The sequence below is a fragment of the Odocoileus virginianus genome, chromosome 28 (assembly GCF_023699985.2).
Source record: "Odocoileus virginianus isolate 20LAN1187 ecotype Illinois chromosome 28, Ovbor_1.2, whole genome shotgun sequence".
Taxonomy (NCBI): Eukaryota; Metazoa; Chordata; class Mammalia; order Artiodactyla; family Cervidae; genus Odocoileus; species Odocoileus virginianus.
This window is the reverse complement of record NC_069701.1, coordinates 5,449,824-5,467,918: the sequence shown is the minus strand read 5'-3', so window position 1 is coordinate 5,467,918 and position 18,095 is coordinate 5,449,824. Positions and strand designations below refer to the sequence as shown.

Here is an 18,095-nt window from a genome sequence, read left to right as displayed (position 1 = left end):
GGTATAATGACTATAGCATCTGACTTAGAGTTGGGAAATGGGGCATAAATTTTGCACTTATTAGTCACATATTAGTGCTGTGACCTTGTGCAAATCACTTAATCCTACTTAAACACCTTCTTCCGCTGCTCAAAACTGAGTGCATCATCAGGGCACAGCTAGATGGATTACAACACACTGCCACTTTTGCACGTGGAAAGGAATCTGCACCAGATCCGGTTAAGGTTTAGGAGATGATCAGTTACTATTCTTCTTGAAAAGAAGCAGTAAGGAATTCTTCTCATTACTATTTTGAACACTTATAACTGCCAGGAACTACCTTTATTTTGTCTGTCTGTTCTAGTAATTTAAGAGTTACTTTGAGGAGTTGCTCTACTTTGGCTAATGTGAGGAGAATGCTGGATTGGAAGCAGATGTCAGAGTTCAAGTTCTAGCTGTTCCATTTTTCCAGTTATGAGACTTTGCACAGGTTATTCAGTTCTTCTGGACTATAGTGACCTCAGCTGTATAATGGGGATGCTTATGAGAATTAAGTAACTACACTTATAGTGCCCACAGGCTTGGCTGGCCTATAGTTGCTTAGTCGCTAAGTCATGTCCGACTCTTCAGTGACCCCACTGACTGCTGCCCGCCACGCTCCTCCGTCCATGGGATTTTCCAGGCAAGAATACTGGAGTGGGTTTCCATTTCCTTCTCCAGAGGATCTTCCTGACCCAGGGGTTGAACCTGCATCTCCTCTTGGCAGGCGGATTCTTCTATCACTGAGCCACCTGGGAAATCTAGTAGTCATGGGAGAATTAAACTAAAACCGTGCTAACCACTGGGAGGTCACGGGGGTCATGGGGCAGCATTCCACAAAAGCTCCACAGGTAACTCATCCGCCTTCTGGGCTCCGAGTCCACCCAGGGCCTGCTGCTCCTGCCACGCATGGACACTGAGAGCCGCCGGGCGAGGGAAGACCAGGAGAGAATGGTGGAAAGAGAAACAATGCCATTTCACTACAATAGAAGGCAGAGCACTGGGCCACAGCTCCAGACCCGGCCCCTAGTGCTCCATTTTACCGCTAAATACACGCATGACTTGAAAACGTCCAAGTTCCCTGCAACTGTTCTCATTCACCCGTATATCTGAAGGTATTCTAATTACATGGAGTGTTTGTAGGTTTTACCATTAGGTTTTACCATGTAGGTTTTACTAGAGCCTTGGAATCAAACAGACATGGATTAAATCCCAGTTCTGCTGTCTACTCCCTGTATAATCTGGGAGATTCACTTAAGTTCTCTATGCCCCAGTGTCTTCATTTGGAGAGTAGTAATTATGAACTGTTCCTCATGGAATTAGTCAAAATATAAAGAAACCTGTACATGACATATACCTAGTTACAGAATCTAGTAGCGGAAAATTTGGCAGTGGTGGTCTTCACAGCTTCCAAAGCATTTGACACACACTGTCTGTTGTGACCTGTACCATCCTCATGGGATCCCGCTATTACTAGAATCACTATTATCTGAGCTAAAAGCAAAGTAAGACACTATTGATCAAAGTGTATTATATAACAATACCACACATATACACAAAATAGAATATGTCCTAAAATACTAACCATAGCTATCAACATGAGATTAAAACTTGGGGGCAATGTTTCTTATTTATACTTTTTACATATTTTGTCATCTTTCTTTGAATACTCTATTTTCAGTATTTGAGCAAATGCATGTGCAATACAGATAACTGTGAACAGAGTCCCATGTGAACACTGCCCATTTTTCAGTGCTGTTCAGAGTCAAGTAAACTTGCTGTTCCCTGCCTTCTGCCTGGTAGCTGCAATAGGAGGGGTTTCACCTGAAATGCCTAAGATGGCATGATAGGGTTTGAAAGTAATAGTCGTGATTCATCATCTCTCCTTACATGATGAAATAAAAAGCCAATTATTAGATTCTTTCCCAGTAACATGAATAACAATGATCATTTCGGGTCTGGTCAGTAGCGACTAGGCTTCCCTGATAGCTCAGTTGGTAAAGAATCTGCCTGCAATGCAGGAGACCCTGGTTCGATTCCTGGGTCAGGAAGATCCACTGGGGAAGGGATAGACTACCCACTCCAGTATTCCTGGGCTTCCCTGGTGGCTCAGCTAGTAAAGAATCCACCTGCAATGCAAGAGACTTGGGTTCGATCGCTGGGTTGGGAAGATCCCCGGGAGGAAGGAAAGGCTACCCACTCTAGTATTGTGACCTGTAAGAATTCCATGGACTGTAGAGTCCATGGAGTTGAAAATAGTCACACACAACTGAGCAACTTTCACTTTCCATTTTTTCACTTCAGTAGTGACTGCATTCTTGCTATCCTTCCTGCCATAGTCTCGTTCCTCTTTCATCTTTCACATATAACCCCCAGATCAGGCAATTATTTTCCTCTGAATTTGAAAATGATAGCCCCAAGCATAAAAGCTAAGAAGGCTAATTCTGGGGTCTATTTTTCAAAAGTAACATTACTTAAATTCCATTTTCAGCTTATCTTACTATACTTTCTTCTATGACCATATTCTATTTTCTAGGTATGTATACATAAACCTATGGTCATCTTCTCCCTCTGACTGGTACACATTATTCTCCTGTTATTTGCCTGTGAAAATCGTTTCCATATCTCAGATTAATCTAACATGCTCCCACAGAGTAGATTCTAAACTGATTTAGATGTAGGTCAGATTTCAGGACACCCACTGCACAGGTTGCATTAGAAAAGAGTAAAGTCACCCCAAAGCATGCAGTTGTCCATTCTCTCCACTCCTCACAGAATCCTATCAGCCTACTTTTCTTTGCCTTTTCTTACTCCCTTGGTGCTCAGGAATTCCCATCATTATAAACTTGGCAGCCAGATTTGGTTTGATACGACCTGGACTTTGATGTAGGAAGCTTAGCTTGGGAGTATTGAGAGCAATTCACATGCTCCAATCCAGCTTTTTCAACAAGTTTCATTGGCAGTTATAGGCACTAGCTTAAGTAAAATTAAAGTGGAACTTTGATTTCTCATTATTCATTGTTCATTGAGGATATAATTACCTTGGAAGCCTCAAGGGGAATAGATTATTTATAAGACATGGTTCGAGCAATCCTGAGCTCTTCTGGCCAAATACAATTTAATAGAAATCTAAAACTCATCTTACACTTAACATATCACTGCAGCTGGCATCTTGCTCTTCCTCACCTGCCTGCTCTCTCAGTATGGATGGTGTGTGAGGTACACTGAGTCTCAAGGTCCACTCCTATTAATATTATTCTTTCTTTATTACCTGCCACTACCATATGGCTGAATGGCTAGAGTACCTTGCCATTCTTATTTCCTCTGACTCTGAATTTTCTATGACATTTCCTTTTACTCTGAACTATACATTTTTTAGAAAGAGAAACTTGCTCCACCTTCACCCCCCCAGTACACACATGGACAACACAAACACGCCCTATTTCAGTCCCCTGCTTTCTTTCCTTCATGGCAATTACTGCAACTTACATTTTTCTCTTTTTGTGTCTGTTTGCTTGTTTCTGAGCCTTCCCCACTGGTACATAAGCTCCAAGAGGGCAGAAGGCGAGTCTTGTCTTATCACCTCTACAACCAGAGCCTCCATAGCAATGCCTCACATAGATAAGGAGCACGATAATGATCAATCCATTTTCACCTGGTGTCTGACATCCAGAGCCCTGCAGTGGGCAGCCACAGATATCTCACTCACAGTCATCTTGCGGGCAAATAAGATTTTCCCTGGTGTTTGCTTTCTTATTCCTCTAGAGATGTTGGATATGCTTCATTCTTTTCTAAACTGTGATATTTTTCATGAATTACAGGTACAGTGTTGTATAGTCATCCTCACCATCTCCAAAATCTTTTGACCCCAAACAGAAACTCTTAACTATTAAACAGCAATTTCCCATTCCCCCTTCCCTGTCCTTGGTAACCACTAATCTACTTTCTGTCTCTATCAATAGGCCTACTCTAGATTTTTCATATAAGTAGAATCACACAACATTTGATTTTTTGTGTATAGTTTATTTCTGTTAATGTTTTCAAGGTTCATCCATGTTGTAGCATGAATCAAAGCTTCATTTTTATGGCTGAGTAACATTACATTGGCTGGATATATAAACATTTATTTATCTGTTCACTTGTCCATGGACACTTGAGTTGTTTACACCTTTTGGCTATTATAAGATAATGATTTTACAAATGTTGGTGTGCAAGTATCTTTGTGAGTTCCTGTATTCATTACTTCAGGTACATACCTAAAAATGGAATATTTGGGTCATATGGAAACTCTGCATTTAACCTTTTGAGGTTCCACCAAACTGTTTTCCATGGCTGTTGCACCATTTTACATTCTGGTGGGTGTAATTTCAATTGTTTTTTCCTTTAACTGAGATTGTGAGGAGGGGATGGATTAGACAAAAGCTTAATACATTTTCTCGTATATATGTCTAAAATTGTCAAGCAGTTAGACAAAGAAATATTGCCACTTAGGGCATTTCAATCAGTGGTAGTTACAAGCAAAACTATGAAAAACAGCAGAGGTATTTAAAATCTATTTTAGGCAGGAACTCAGTAGCTGAAATATCCATTCACACACACACACATATATATATATATATATACATATATATGCCTGTGTGCTAGGGTGCTTCAGTCATGTCCAACTCTGACCCCATGGACTGTAGCCCATCAGGCTCCTCTGTCCATGGAATTCTCCAGGCAAGAATACTGGAGTAGGCAGACATTCCCTCTTCCAGGGGATCTTCCCGACCCAGGGATCGAACCCACATCTCTTATGTCTCTTGTATTAGTTGGCAGGTGGGTACTTTACCACTAGTGCTATCTGGGGAAGCATATATATATATATATATATATATATATATATATCTATATATATATATATATATACAACACACACACACATGTGTATGTTTTTGTGTGTATATATATATATATGTACACACACACATACATATATATATATATACACAGCAGAACATTTTATTTCAGTTTCAAATAAAAGTTCTAAAATTCCATGCCACTTGAAATCTAACAAATGCTTAGAAATTCCTGGTTTCTGTCCTTTTTGATGGCTAGGAAATGAAGAGGGAAAGGAAATTCAAATTTCTTGCACACTTTGAAGTATTAAATCTTCTATTGGTATGAATATACACCCAAAACTAACAAGTAAGCATCTGATGTTATATTGGAAACAAAATGGTTTCTTTATAAATAGGAACATTATTTTTTTTCCCTAGCCACTTCATGATTTTTCCATGTGACACACCTACTCCCAAAGAGATGAAAAAGATTAAAATCCCCAATACAGAACCTAATATAAAAGGTGACTGGTCGTTTTGTGCACAGCTCAATTCCAGGTTCAGGGATAACTGGGCTGAACTCTCTGGAGACTCATAAAAATAAAAAAAAGATTCCTTTTTAACAAGTCATTCGCCTACTCAGTACTGTAATTGCGTAGCTTGTGTAGGTGTCTGTATCTATTTATTTATCTATCCTGTTTCCTGCTCATTTCCTACTGAAAGAAAAAAGAATGATGGCATAAGCCAGATAAAATTAACACAAGCAAATCAGAAGACATGTAGATACGAGTACTCAAAGGTGAAGCTTTTCCTCTCTGTTAAAACACTCCAGACTCTTCCATCTGTATGATTGGCAGTCAGAGTACTTCTCCATGTACCAACAAAAGTTTTGCCCCAGCAGCATACTATACTCAAAAAAGCACTGAGGTTCACAGCCTTGGTTTTTATGCTGGTTGTGTTTCTAATGAGCTGTGTGATATTGAGTGAGCCACCAAATCTCTCTGAGCTATGTTCTTTATTTGTAAGCTAAGGAGGTTGAACCAGACTGTTGGTTTAAATGTTGGGTTATCTCAGAAGTTAAAATTAGATGTAAAGTGTTGGTAAACTGGTGAGGCCCTGGACTCTTTATCTTCACTTCAAACATAGTGGTTTTACTTTTATTTGTCTCATACTTCTAGAGTCTGGGACAATTTTGTTTGAAAAGAAGAAAAAGTTCTCTTATTGGAGGCAGTAATGGGGAACCTACAAATATGAATTAGTCAGAAATAATAAGCTATCTGTTATCTAAATATGGATTTCTTTTAATAAATAAGTTTATTTCTGTTTATTAAGTTTAAGTAAGTGTTAGTCACTCAGTCGTGTCCGACTCTTTGTGACACCATGGACTGCAGCCCCCTGTGGTCCTCTTTCCATGGAACTCTCCAGGCAGGAATACCGGAAGGGGGGTTGCCATTCTCTTCTACAGGGGATCTTCCCAACCTAGGGATCAAACCCCCATCTCTTGTATGGCAGGCAAGTTCTTTCCATTTGAGCCACCAAGGAAGTCCTTATTAAGTTTAATTTAATTTAGTTTACTATGTTAATAAAAACTTAATAAATACAAACCAGATAAAATGACAGCATCAACCATTTGGGGGTGCTGATGAGCAGTAAGTTTTAAGCTATGCTGTAAGTATGCAAAGTTAGGTTCACAGAAACATGTTTCTACATAACTTCCTTAAAGAGCCAAAATGAGTTGCAGACTGCTCAAAATTTAAGATTGTAGAATATAGGTTACACTTCTAATCTTCAATAGTTTGGGGTCTTTACTATATCAAGGTAACACATTTTACATTTACTTTAGTATAACTAAATGATAATGTTATACTGACAATTAACTGTCATCAAACAAATCCATGTTTATTATTTTTAAAAAGGGTCTCCCTTATCTGGAGGAACATCTTTGTTCCTCATATTTTGTGGGAATAACTGTAGGCTGGGAATCAAGCTGCTATGATTCTGAATTTGGGTCCCTGAACTAAACATACAGTCAAACGCTGGCATTAACCCTCCAAGCAATTTTTCTGTATATTGTCACTTTTTTGTCACAGTGTAACAATATAAACAATATAAATGAAGAGATGGACCCAAAGCAAACACAAGACCCAGTTGTGGATGTGACTGATGATGGCAGTAAAGTCTGATGCTGTAAAGAACAATATCGCATAGGAAATTGAAATGTTAGGTCCATGAATGAAGGTAAATTGGAAGTGGTCAAAGAGGAGATGGCAAGAGTGAACATTGATATTTTAGAAATCAGTGAACTAAAATGGACTAGAATAGGTGAATGTAACTCAGATGACCATTATACCTACTACTGTGGGCAAGAATCCCTCAGAAGAAATGGAATGGCCATTACAGTCAATAAAAGAGTCCAAGATGCAGTACTTGAGTGCAATTTCAAAAACAATAGAATGATCTCTCTTCGTTTCAAAGGCAAACGATTCAATATCACATTAATTCAAGTGTATGCCCTAACCAGTAATGCTGAGGAAGCAGAAGTTCAACAGTTCTATGAAGACCTAAGAGACCTTCTAGAACTAACAGCCAAAAAATATGTCCTTTTCACTAAAGGGACCTGGAATGCAAAAGTAGGAAGTCAAGAGATACCTGGATTAACAGGCAAATTTGGCCTTGGAGTACAAAATGAAGCAGGACAAAGGCTAACAGAGTTTTGCCAAGAGAATGCACTGGTCATAGCAAACATCCTCTTCCAACAACCAAGAGAAGACTCTAACATGGACATCACCAGATGGTCAACACCGAAATCAGATTGATTATATTCTTTGCAGCCAAAAATGGAGAAGCTCTATACAGTCAGCAAAAACAAGACTGGGAGCTGACTGTGGCTCAGATCATGAACTCCATATTGCCAAATTCAGACTTAAATGGAAGAAAGTAAGGAAAACCACTAGACCATTCAGGTATGACCTAAATCAAATCCCTTACGATTATACAGTAGAAGTGACAAATAGATTCAAGGGATTAGATCTGAGAGACAGAGTGCCTGAAGAACTATGGACAGAGGTTCGTGACATTGTACAGGAGGCAGGGATCAAGACCATCCCCAAGAAAAAGAAATGCAAATGGAAAAATGGTTGTCTGAGGAGGCCTTACAAATAGCTGAGAAAAGAAGAGAAGCGAAAAGCAAAGGAGAAAAGGAAAGATATTCCCATTTGAATACAGAGTTCCAAAGAATAGCAAGGAGAGATAAGAAAGCCTTCCTCAGCAATCAATGCAAAGATAGAGAGGAAAACAGCAGAAGGGGAAAGACTAGAGATCTCTTCAAGAAAATTAGAGATACCAAGGGAACATTTCATGCAAAGACGGGCTCAATAAAGGACAGAAATGGTACGGACCTAACAGAAGCAGGAGATATTAGGAAGAAATGGCAAGAATACACAGAGGAACTATACATTAAAGATCTTAATGACCCAGATAACAATGATGGTGTGATCACTCACCTAGAGCCAGACATCTTGGAATGTGAAGTCAAGTGGGCCTTAGAAAGCATCACTATGAACAAAGCTAGTGGAGGTGATGGAAATCCAGCTGAGCTATTTCAAATCCTGAAAGATGATGCTGTAAAGTGCTGCACTCAATATGCCAGCAAATTTGGAAAACTCAGCAGTGGCCACAGGACTGGAAAAGGTTAGTTTTCATTCCAATCCCAAAGAAGAGCAATGCCAAAGAATATTCAAACTACTGCACAATTGCACTCATCTCACATGCTAGCAAAGTAATGCTCAAAATTCTCCAAGTGAGGCTTCAATAGTGCATGAACCAAGAACTTCCATATGTTCAAGCTGGATTTAGAAAAGGCAGAGGAGCCAGAAATCAAACTGCCAATATCTGCTGGATCATCGAAAAAGCAAGAGTTCCAGAAAAACACCTACTTCTGTTTTACTGACTATGCCAAAGCCTTTGACTGTATAGATCACAAGAAACTATGAAAAATTCTTAGAGATGGGAATACCAGACCACCTGACCTGCCTCCTGAGAAATCTGTATGCAGGTCAAGAAGCAACAGTTAGAACAAGACATCAAACAACAGACTGGTTCCAAATAGGGACAGAAGTAAGTCAAGGTTGTATGTTGTCATCCTGTTTATTTAACTTATATGCAGAGTACATCATGCGAAATACCAGGCTGGATGAAGCACAAGCTGGAATCAAGACTGCCTGGAGAAATATAAATAACCTCAGATATGCAGATGACACCACCCTTATGGCAGAAAGCAAAGAACTAAAGAGCCTCTTGATGAAAGTGAAAGAGGAGAGTGAAAAAGTTACTTGAAACTCAACATTCAGAAAACTAAGATGATTGCAGCTAGTTCCATCACTTCATGCCAAATAAGATAGGGAAACAATGGAAACGGTGAGAGACTTTATTTTCTTGGGCTCCAAATTCATTGCAGACTGTGACTGCAGCCATGAAATAAAAAGATGCTTGTTTCTTGAAAGAAAAGCTATGACCAACCTAAATAGCACATTAAAAAGCAGAGACATTACTTTGCCAACAAATGTCCGTTTAGTCAAGGTTATGTTTTTTCCAGTAGTCATATGGATGTGATTGTTGGACTATAAAGAAAGCTGAGTGCTGAGGAATTCATGCTTTTGAACTATGGTGTTGGAGAAGATTCTTGAGAGTCCTTTGGACTGCAAGGAGATCCAACCAGTCCATCCTAAAGGAAACCAGTCCCAAATACTCATTGGAAGGATTGATGTTGAAGCTGAAACTATAATACTTTGGCCACCTGATGCGAAGAATGGACTCCTTGGAAAAGACCCTGATGCTGAGAAAGATGGAAGGCAGGAAAATGGGATGAGAGAGGATCAGACGGTTGGATGACTTCACCGAATCGATGGATGTGAGTTTGAGCAAGCTTCTGGAGTTGGTGATGGACAGGGAACACTGGCATGCTGCAGTCCATGGGGTCACAAAGAGTCAGACAGGACTGAGTGATAAAACTGATGAAACAATATAAATATGATAAATTAGAACAACTATAATAATGTGAAAGCAAATGTCTAAAGTATTGGCATCATGATTATATATAAAAAAGACCTACAAGATCTCTCCTGCTAAAGGCATATCTCATTGCTAATATCTATCTACCTACCTATATCAACCTCAAATTAGTCTTCTCTAAATAGAATAATACATAATTTTCTGATAAAATTTTCACCAAAAAATGTTAATCTATAATCCTTAGTGTTGGAAACATTCATAGTCAACATTTTACTTAATCCTTTCCATAACATCTCTGACAGATTGTAGCTAAACTCAGCACAGGCAATCCCAGCTTATAGGAGGATCTTTTGGTGTTAAACAGATCAACTTAAAGAAAAAACAAGACCACCAAACAGAGAATATTTGATAAAATGCTCTACCTCGGTTCTGGGTTGTACCGTCTTAAGATACATACTAAGCTTCATCTGTTGACCCCATCATCCACATGCCAGTCCTTCAAATGTTTGATGGAGTTAACATGTTCCCAAGGTTGCCTACATGGAGCATGGCTTAGAATGGTAACAAGCTTGGTTTAATCCTATGATGTCACTGTCCTATAATGAGGACATTAAGCCTGTCCACAGGCTTAATGATTTTTGAACACTGATCCTACAACTTTATTTTCCAGTGGGTCTTGCAAATTATATAGCCAATTCTGTATGTTTTCTCAAATCATGTATTCTGAAACTCAATAACCCCAGTTCCTGTATTCACAATGACTTACATGAAATAGCTTTTTTTTTTATTGGTTGGAGGCTAATTACTTTACAATATTGTAGTGGTTTTTGCTATATATTGACATGAATCAGCCATGGATTTACATGTATTCCCTATCCTAATCCCCCCTCCCACCTCCCTCCCCACCCCATCCCTCTGGGTCTTCCCAGTGCACCAGCCCCAAGCACTTGTCTCATGCATCCAACCTGGGCTGGTGATCTGTTTCACCCTTGATAATATACATGTTTCAATGCTGTTCTCTCGAAACATCCCACCCTCGCCTTCTCCCACAAAGTCCAAAAGTCTGTTCTATACATCTGTGTCTCTTTTTGTTTTGCATATAGGGTTATCATTACCATTTTTTAAATTCCATATACATGCATTAGTATACTGTATTGGTCTTTATCTTTCTGGCTCACTTCACTCTGTATAATGGGCTCCAGTTTCATCCATCTCATTAGAACTGATTCAAATGAATTCTTTTTAATGGCTGAGTAATATTCCATGGTGTATGTGTACCACAGCTTCCTTATCCATTCGTCTGCTGATGGACATGAAATAGCTTGTGTTTGTCTGTCTATGAGCATATAAAGTAGTAGTGCCCAGAAAAAGCACAGGGTCCCAGGTGTGGTCTGATCACTGAGAAAATTAGAAGTATAATTCTGTTTTATGTTGAATATCCACTGGGTCTCCCTGTTTCCCTTCACTGGAGTGCAAGGTCCAGTCTCTACACTTCTCTGCCCTGCTCTATGGTCTAGGCCCCAGAAGGCTGACCCCTAAAGAGGGCAGTGATAGGTGTCCCTTTTGCCCAGCTTTTAGTTGGGTTTGGCTAAAGGGAGGCAATAGGGGAGGGGGCGTAGAAAAGAGTTTAGCATATTTTTCTCTCCTCCCTTCGCATTTCAGAATCACATCTCTGAGAGAAGTGGCATTCCTTCCTGAGTAGACTTCCCATTGGTGGGCCGCCTTCTACAGCTTCCTACCTCCCTGGACTCATATTCCTAGTTCTCTCTCCTTGATCACAGCTCTAGTGGGTAGTAGTGGTCTCCTGTTGCTGCTGGTCCCCAGCCTTAATCACACATCAGTATGGAGTCCTTTCATTAAAGTACTTTCTCTTGAACCTTATGGGGTAAATTCTTCCAAGACCCTAAATGACAAAACTTACAGTGAGAGGAGACCAGGCATCAATTAATGCAACCAGTTCGCATTTTTTTTTTTTTTTTTTGGAAAATTTCTCTGGAAGACTGAAGTTGACTTTCTTTGATTCACCCAATAACTGATCTGTCTTCTTCCATGTTTTCAGTCACTGTCTGCAGGTTGATAATACTCAAACCTCTAGCCTTAGAACAAACTGCTTCCAGAATTCATTCATTTAAACAAATGTGAAGAAACAGTTACCCTATGTTAAGGATTCTTCCAAAGCTGGGGACATAGTAATGATGGACGAAGCACATAAAATACACTCATCCTAATGGAGCTTATATTCTTCCAAGGAGTGACAGACAGTAAACCAGAGGACCCTGAGAGGCTAAATGATATGACTGACACAATTTAGAACCATTCGGGCGGCTGTATTGAGAACACACTGCCAAAGCCAGGGGCAGAAGCAGGACAGACAGTTAGAAAAACCCCGGGTGAAAGGTCAGGCAGCTCAAACCAAGGTAAGGGCAGCAGGATCACTAATGCTAATCCTAGCGCGCGAAGCCCGCGAGGCGACCAGGAGCGGCTGGGTCCCCGGTGGCGCGCCCCTCGGTCGGGCGGGGAGCCTCGCCAGTCGGTGCACCCAGCCGAGCGTGGTCCGCCTCCCTCCCAGAAATCAGCCATTCGGAGCGTGACCAGAGGGCATGCCGGATCCACCAGAGGCGCAGCCGCCTGCGCTCGCAGGCCGCGGGTGAAAAAGAAAGCACGGCCTCGCTCGGCCCGGAGCGAAGAGGTGGCCCGGAGCGAAGAAATGGCGGCAGCCAGGCTCAGCGTGACCATCACCCACAGCAATGAGAAGCACCATCTTCAAGTTACCCCACAAGAAGGCAATAGTGAGCCAATTGTCCAAGACCTGGCCCAGGTTGTTGAAGAGGCTACAGGGATTCCGCTGCCTTTTCAGAAACTCATATTTAAGGGAAAATCTCGGAAGGAAATGGAGATGCCATTGTCAGCACTTGGAATACAAAATGGTTGCCGGGTTATGTTAATTGGGAAAAAGAATGGTCCGGAGGAAGAAGCTAAGCTAAAGAAGCTGAAAGATTTGGAAAAATCTGTGGAGAAGATAGCTGACCAGCTGGAAGAACTGAAATAAGACCTTGCTGGAATCCAGCAGGGTTTTCTGGCCAAGGATTTGCAAGCTGAAGCTCTCTGCAAACTTGATAGGAGAGTAAAAGCCACAATCGAGCAGTTTATGAAGATCTTGGAGGAGGCTGACATGCTAATTCTGCCAGAAAATTTCAAAGACAGTAGAATGAAAAGGAAAGGTTTGGTGAAAAGGATTCAGGCCTTCCTAGCTGAGTGTGACACAGTGGAGCAGAACATCTGCCAGGAGACAGAGTGACTGCAGTCCACGAACGTGGCCCTCGCTGACTGAGGTGAGGCAGAGAAGGCCGTGCTGCAGTGAAGAACAGCCCCACCAGCTCTGCCATCTCTGGAGCAGAAGTCCCCCGCCTTCCCCAGAGCTGCTGGGGGCAACTGGCCCATTGCCTTTTCCTTCTGTCACACCTGCTCTCAATGAACAAGTATCGTACATACAGTCTTTAGCCTCCTGTCAGCTTCTTGTTCTGTCTCTGTGGATCTGTGCTGTCCAGCAGCCCACCTTGTCTGGAGAGTGCCCCCTTACCAAGTCTTCCCAGCTGTTTGGACCTTTGGGTGCTTTCTTTGGGCTGGTGAGAGCTCTTATGTATCCTGAGGTAGTTCTGAGTTTATCGGCCATTTTGGTCTTCAGATCCATGAGGCCTTTTTGTGCTTATGATCCCATAAACCTGTCTGTGTAAACCAGAATCACCAGGAGCCCTTGTCTGGTGAGGACAGTCGGGAATGGGTCAGAACAGGTAGCCCAAGTGTCTCTCATGTGACCTGATTCTGAAACAGCCGGCCTGTTGTGGGTTCATGACCCTGTCCTCAGCTCCCAGTGACCCTGATCAGCCATAGGTCATGAGATCTCTGGTTCATTCCTGGAGTTGGGCCTGTGGTTGATATATGGACTGCCTTGCTCCCAAGCAAATCTCTAGAAGGTTAGAACCCAGAGTTGACTAAGTCTCCGCTTGAAACCAGGTCAGAACCCTGGCTTATGAGGGGCAGTGAGGAGGGCCAGAGTGAATACATCAGGCAGGTAGTAAGGGCAGCCATAAACCTCTCAGGAGTTCCTTCAGAGGTGGTGTTGTGAGCCATCCCCTTCTGAGATCTACATTTTCTTCAAGTTACTTTGAGGTTGTTTCTGTCTGTTTTGTGGTCCTTTCCCCCTTCATTTGTTACTTAAAAAATAAAGCAGTTTATATACAAAAAAAAAAAAAAAAAAAAGCTAATCCTAGACCTCAGCACCCCTCTTCCTGCCTCTATTGCTTTGTTCCACTGAATCCTAAGGCAGGATCCATATCCCATCTGCACATCACTTATTCACTTCACACAAGGTATGAAAAGTGAAAGTGTTAGTCGCTCAGTCGTGTCTGACTCTTTGTGACCCCATGGACTATAGCCCGCCAGGCTCCTCTGTCCATGGGATTCTCCAGGCAAGAACACTGGACTGGATTGCCATTCCCTTCTCCAAAAGATATTCCTGATCCGGGGATCAAACCTGGGTCTCCTACACGGCAGGCAGATCCTTTACTGTCTGAGCCACCACAGAACAAGGTATGAATAACTGCATAATGGATTAAAGGTCGATAATGCACACTTCAGAAAGACAAGGAAAGTAATTTTCCTTTTTCTTAGCAATATTTATGACTTTGTCACTTCTTAAACATAAGAAAATGAAATTATAACTAGCTGCCTAAGGGCCATGACAAAATTAAAAATAAAAGGCAAATGAAAGACCTTTTATTGAATTAGTCATTGAATGTTGTCTAAAATGAAATAAAAAGAAGCTTATCATCTTTAATTGGTCTCAATGGTCAGATAAGACAAAGAAAATATTCAGATAAAGTTTCTTCAATAAGATTTATAATAGCTTTTCAAAAACCAGCTTTTAAGAAAAAGAGAGTGCCCATATTTTTCAGGGGATAGAATAATTGATAATCATAATACATAGAACATTGGGTACAAATAGTACCACCTACTCTTTATAAAATAAAAAATTTAATCTTGAATTATGTTGCAAGCAAAAGAAATGTAGAAGAAGAAGAGGGAGGGGAAGGAAGAGTAGGAAAAGAAATATCAATTGATCTTCTTTGAAGCAGTTCTCCAAACTGCCTTGTAAAGCTTTTCTAAAGTAACCTCAGGTTGCGACTTCACACATAAATCACAGAGGAATCCACTCCTTAAGGGACCTCAATCTTGAGTGCACAAAAACAGAAGTTCCATGAGGATAGCTCCATGCTCTGTTCACTGTTGATTCCAACTCAAGAATGGATTTTAACCTCTGCAAATACTATATATACAATGAATAAGAGCATCTATCCCCTCTGTTTGAAATAACTGCTTAGCACTTACATTTCAACTACTTAATATTTAATTAACAATTAAGTATAATGAGGTGGCTATCAACATATTGAAACCATTTACACTAAAATGGTACGAACTACTGCTTTCCTATTTCATGCAGCTTTTTCAGCCTTTCTTTTCGGAAGGCTAGAACCTTAAAGCATACCATACTAATTGATTTTCAGGCTCACGATGTCTTGAATAAAGAAAGCCCTCTTTATCACTCACTGGTTTGGAAGAGCTTAGCGGAGTCCACCAGGACAGAGGATGTACCAGAAGGAAGGAAGTCAGTATAGTGGTTCAGGAAGCTCTGGCCCCCTCTTGGCCCTCCCCCAGTTTGACTAGCTCTTTGCACAAAGCCAAATACCCCAGGATTGAAAATTCAAGCCTTCAGAATTTTTGGCAGCATGAATGTATTCTAGAAGTAAGACTTCAGTGTTAGCTTGTTTTGACTATCTGGAAGAAAGCATTATTTAGAATTTTCAATGTGGATGTTGACCCAAAAAACAAAAAAAACAGATAAAAGGGAAAAAAGCCCTTAATTTGAAAGCTGCCCATATTCGTCATCATTTAGAAAGATAATTAAATTTTAAAAGGACTAAATGTTTTAAGTAGAATTTTTCTGCCACAAAAGACTTAGCATTTTATCATAAATCTGGCATTTGTCAGACCACCGAGCATAATTTAAATGGGCCAAACTTTGTCTCTTGGCAACCAGAATCCACATGAATTGGTAGGCACTGGCTCTGGAGGAAGATCATGCTCCTCAATATTTATGAGCTACAGTAGTAGCTCCCCCATCTTTTCTCAAACTAAAGGCTGTCGTTACTATTGAAACACCACAAAGTCAAGCCACCAATGTAGTCAGGAAGGATTTTCTCTCTCTGTTTTCTCTTGTTTTCTTGCTTATTTTGTTTGTGTGTGTGCTCAATTAATTTTAGTGAAATAAGAGTGAGATTTAAATTCCTTAAAGACATTCTCCAGGACACTATTTACAGCTCAAATGAAGCCTCTAATAAATGCATATTATATTAAGTGCTTCCTTTTAAAAATCAAGGGAAAATATACTTTAAAAATATAGTCCTGCAGCCTTCAGAATGGGAGAAAATAATAGCGAGTGAAACTGAGAAAAAATTAATCTCCAAAATATATAAGCATCTCAATACCAGAAAAATGAACAGGCCAATCAAAAAGTGGGCAAAAGAACTAATCAGACATTTCTCCAAAGAAGACATACAGATGGCTAATAAACACATGAAAAGATGCTCAGCATCACTCATTATTAAAGTACAAATCAAAACCACAATGAGATATCATCTCATGCCAATCAGAATCAGTTCAGTTCAATCGCTCAGTCGTGTCTGACTCTTTGCGACCCCATGGACAGCAGCACACCAGGCCTCTCTGTCTATCACCAACTCCCGGAGCTTACTCAAACTCATGTCTATCGCGTCAGTGATGTCATCCAACCATCTCATCCTCTGTCGTCCCCTTCTCCTCCCACCTTCAATCTTTCCCAGCATCAGGGTCTTTTCCAATGCATCAGTTCTTCACATCAGGTGGCCAAAGTATTGGAGTTTCAGCTTCAGCATCAGTCCTTCCAATGAACATTCAGGACTGATTTCCTTTAGGATGGACTGGTTGGATCTCCATGTAGTCCAAGGGACTCTCAAGAGTCTTCTCCAACACCACAGTTTAAGCATCAATTATTTGGCCAGTCAGAATGGCTATCATTAAAAACAATAAATGCTGGAGAGGGTATGGGGAAAAGGGAACCCTCTTAACACTGTTGGTGGGAATGCAAACTAGTACAGCAACTAAGGAGAACAGTGTGGTGATTAATAACATACAGAAACACTTAAAAGCATCCCTCAATTCACTATAGTTTTTGATCAACCAATACCACTGAAAAAAAAATGACAGTTAAGTGTGGGCTATGTCAAGACATACTGAAAGGGCTAGTCCAGATAACCACTTATCAGTAAGCATTTTATGATAAAATTGACCTATATTTATCAATGAGACTTCACAGTTCTGTGTGAAAAAATAGGGTCAACTGGTAACAAATTAAACGTATTTATCATTTGCTAGTTCTATAAATGTCTTCTAAATACATAATCTGATCAAAAGTATAAAAAAGAATTAAATTGAGAACAGATTTCCCCAGTTCATCTGGGCTGAATCACTATGTATATAAGTGATATATGCACTATTTTCATCCACTTCTGTTGTGCTTAAATACACCCAGGATCTTAGTTTTCTTTATTACCTGAGTTTTCCTAAAAATATCACTGGGTCAGACTTGTATTACAAAGACATAAATTAATATATAAATAGCTGAGTGAAGTTGTTAGAATACAAAGAAGAAACTGTGATCTCCAAATTTTACTGCCATCCGTGTTTATCAACCCGTCCCCACCTCAAAATAAGACATGCCAAAGAAAGCTTGTCTATGTTAATTTAGGAAAAGAGAAATGATGATTAAATGATAATCTGGCGCATTACACAAAGGAAAAGAAACATTACTTGGATTATATGACCTTCAAATATGGTTTCATGTCATATTCCTACTCCTTGAAGGCAGAGAACAGAAGGAAGTAGACAGGTAGACATAAGAACTACTTCAATTATAGATAAAATAGTGGTAGTTTTTGCTAAAAGAAATGGTGAAGGGGTGTGGTTTCTGATTTAATTATTTCCAGCTGTGAAAATTTAGGTCAAGTACATATTAATAAAAGTACAGAACAATATTCTAATGACAGAATGAAAAAATGCTATTAAATATGCTACAGATGTGTAGATGTGCTGTCATAATACAGAGATGCTTTTCTTAAAATAGTCAAAGAAAAAATTGAAAACTTTTCCCGA

General features: G+C 40.2%; 1 protein-coding gene and 1 pseudogene across 4 annotated transcripts in view; one reads left to right on the top strand and one right to left on the bottom strand.

The window, feature by feature from the left end:
- GRM5 (glutamate metabotropic receptor 5) overlaps positions 1-18,095 on the bottom strand; it is a 596,160-nt gene that overhangs the window by 416,481 nt on the left and 161,584 nt on the right. The window lies entirely within an intron of this gene.
- Positions 12,405-13,536, top strand: LOC110130806 (BAG family molecular chaperone regulator 1 pseudogene; annotated as a pseudogene).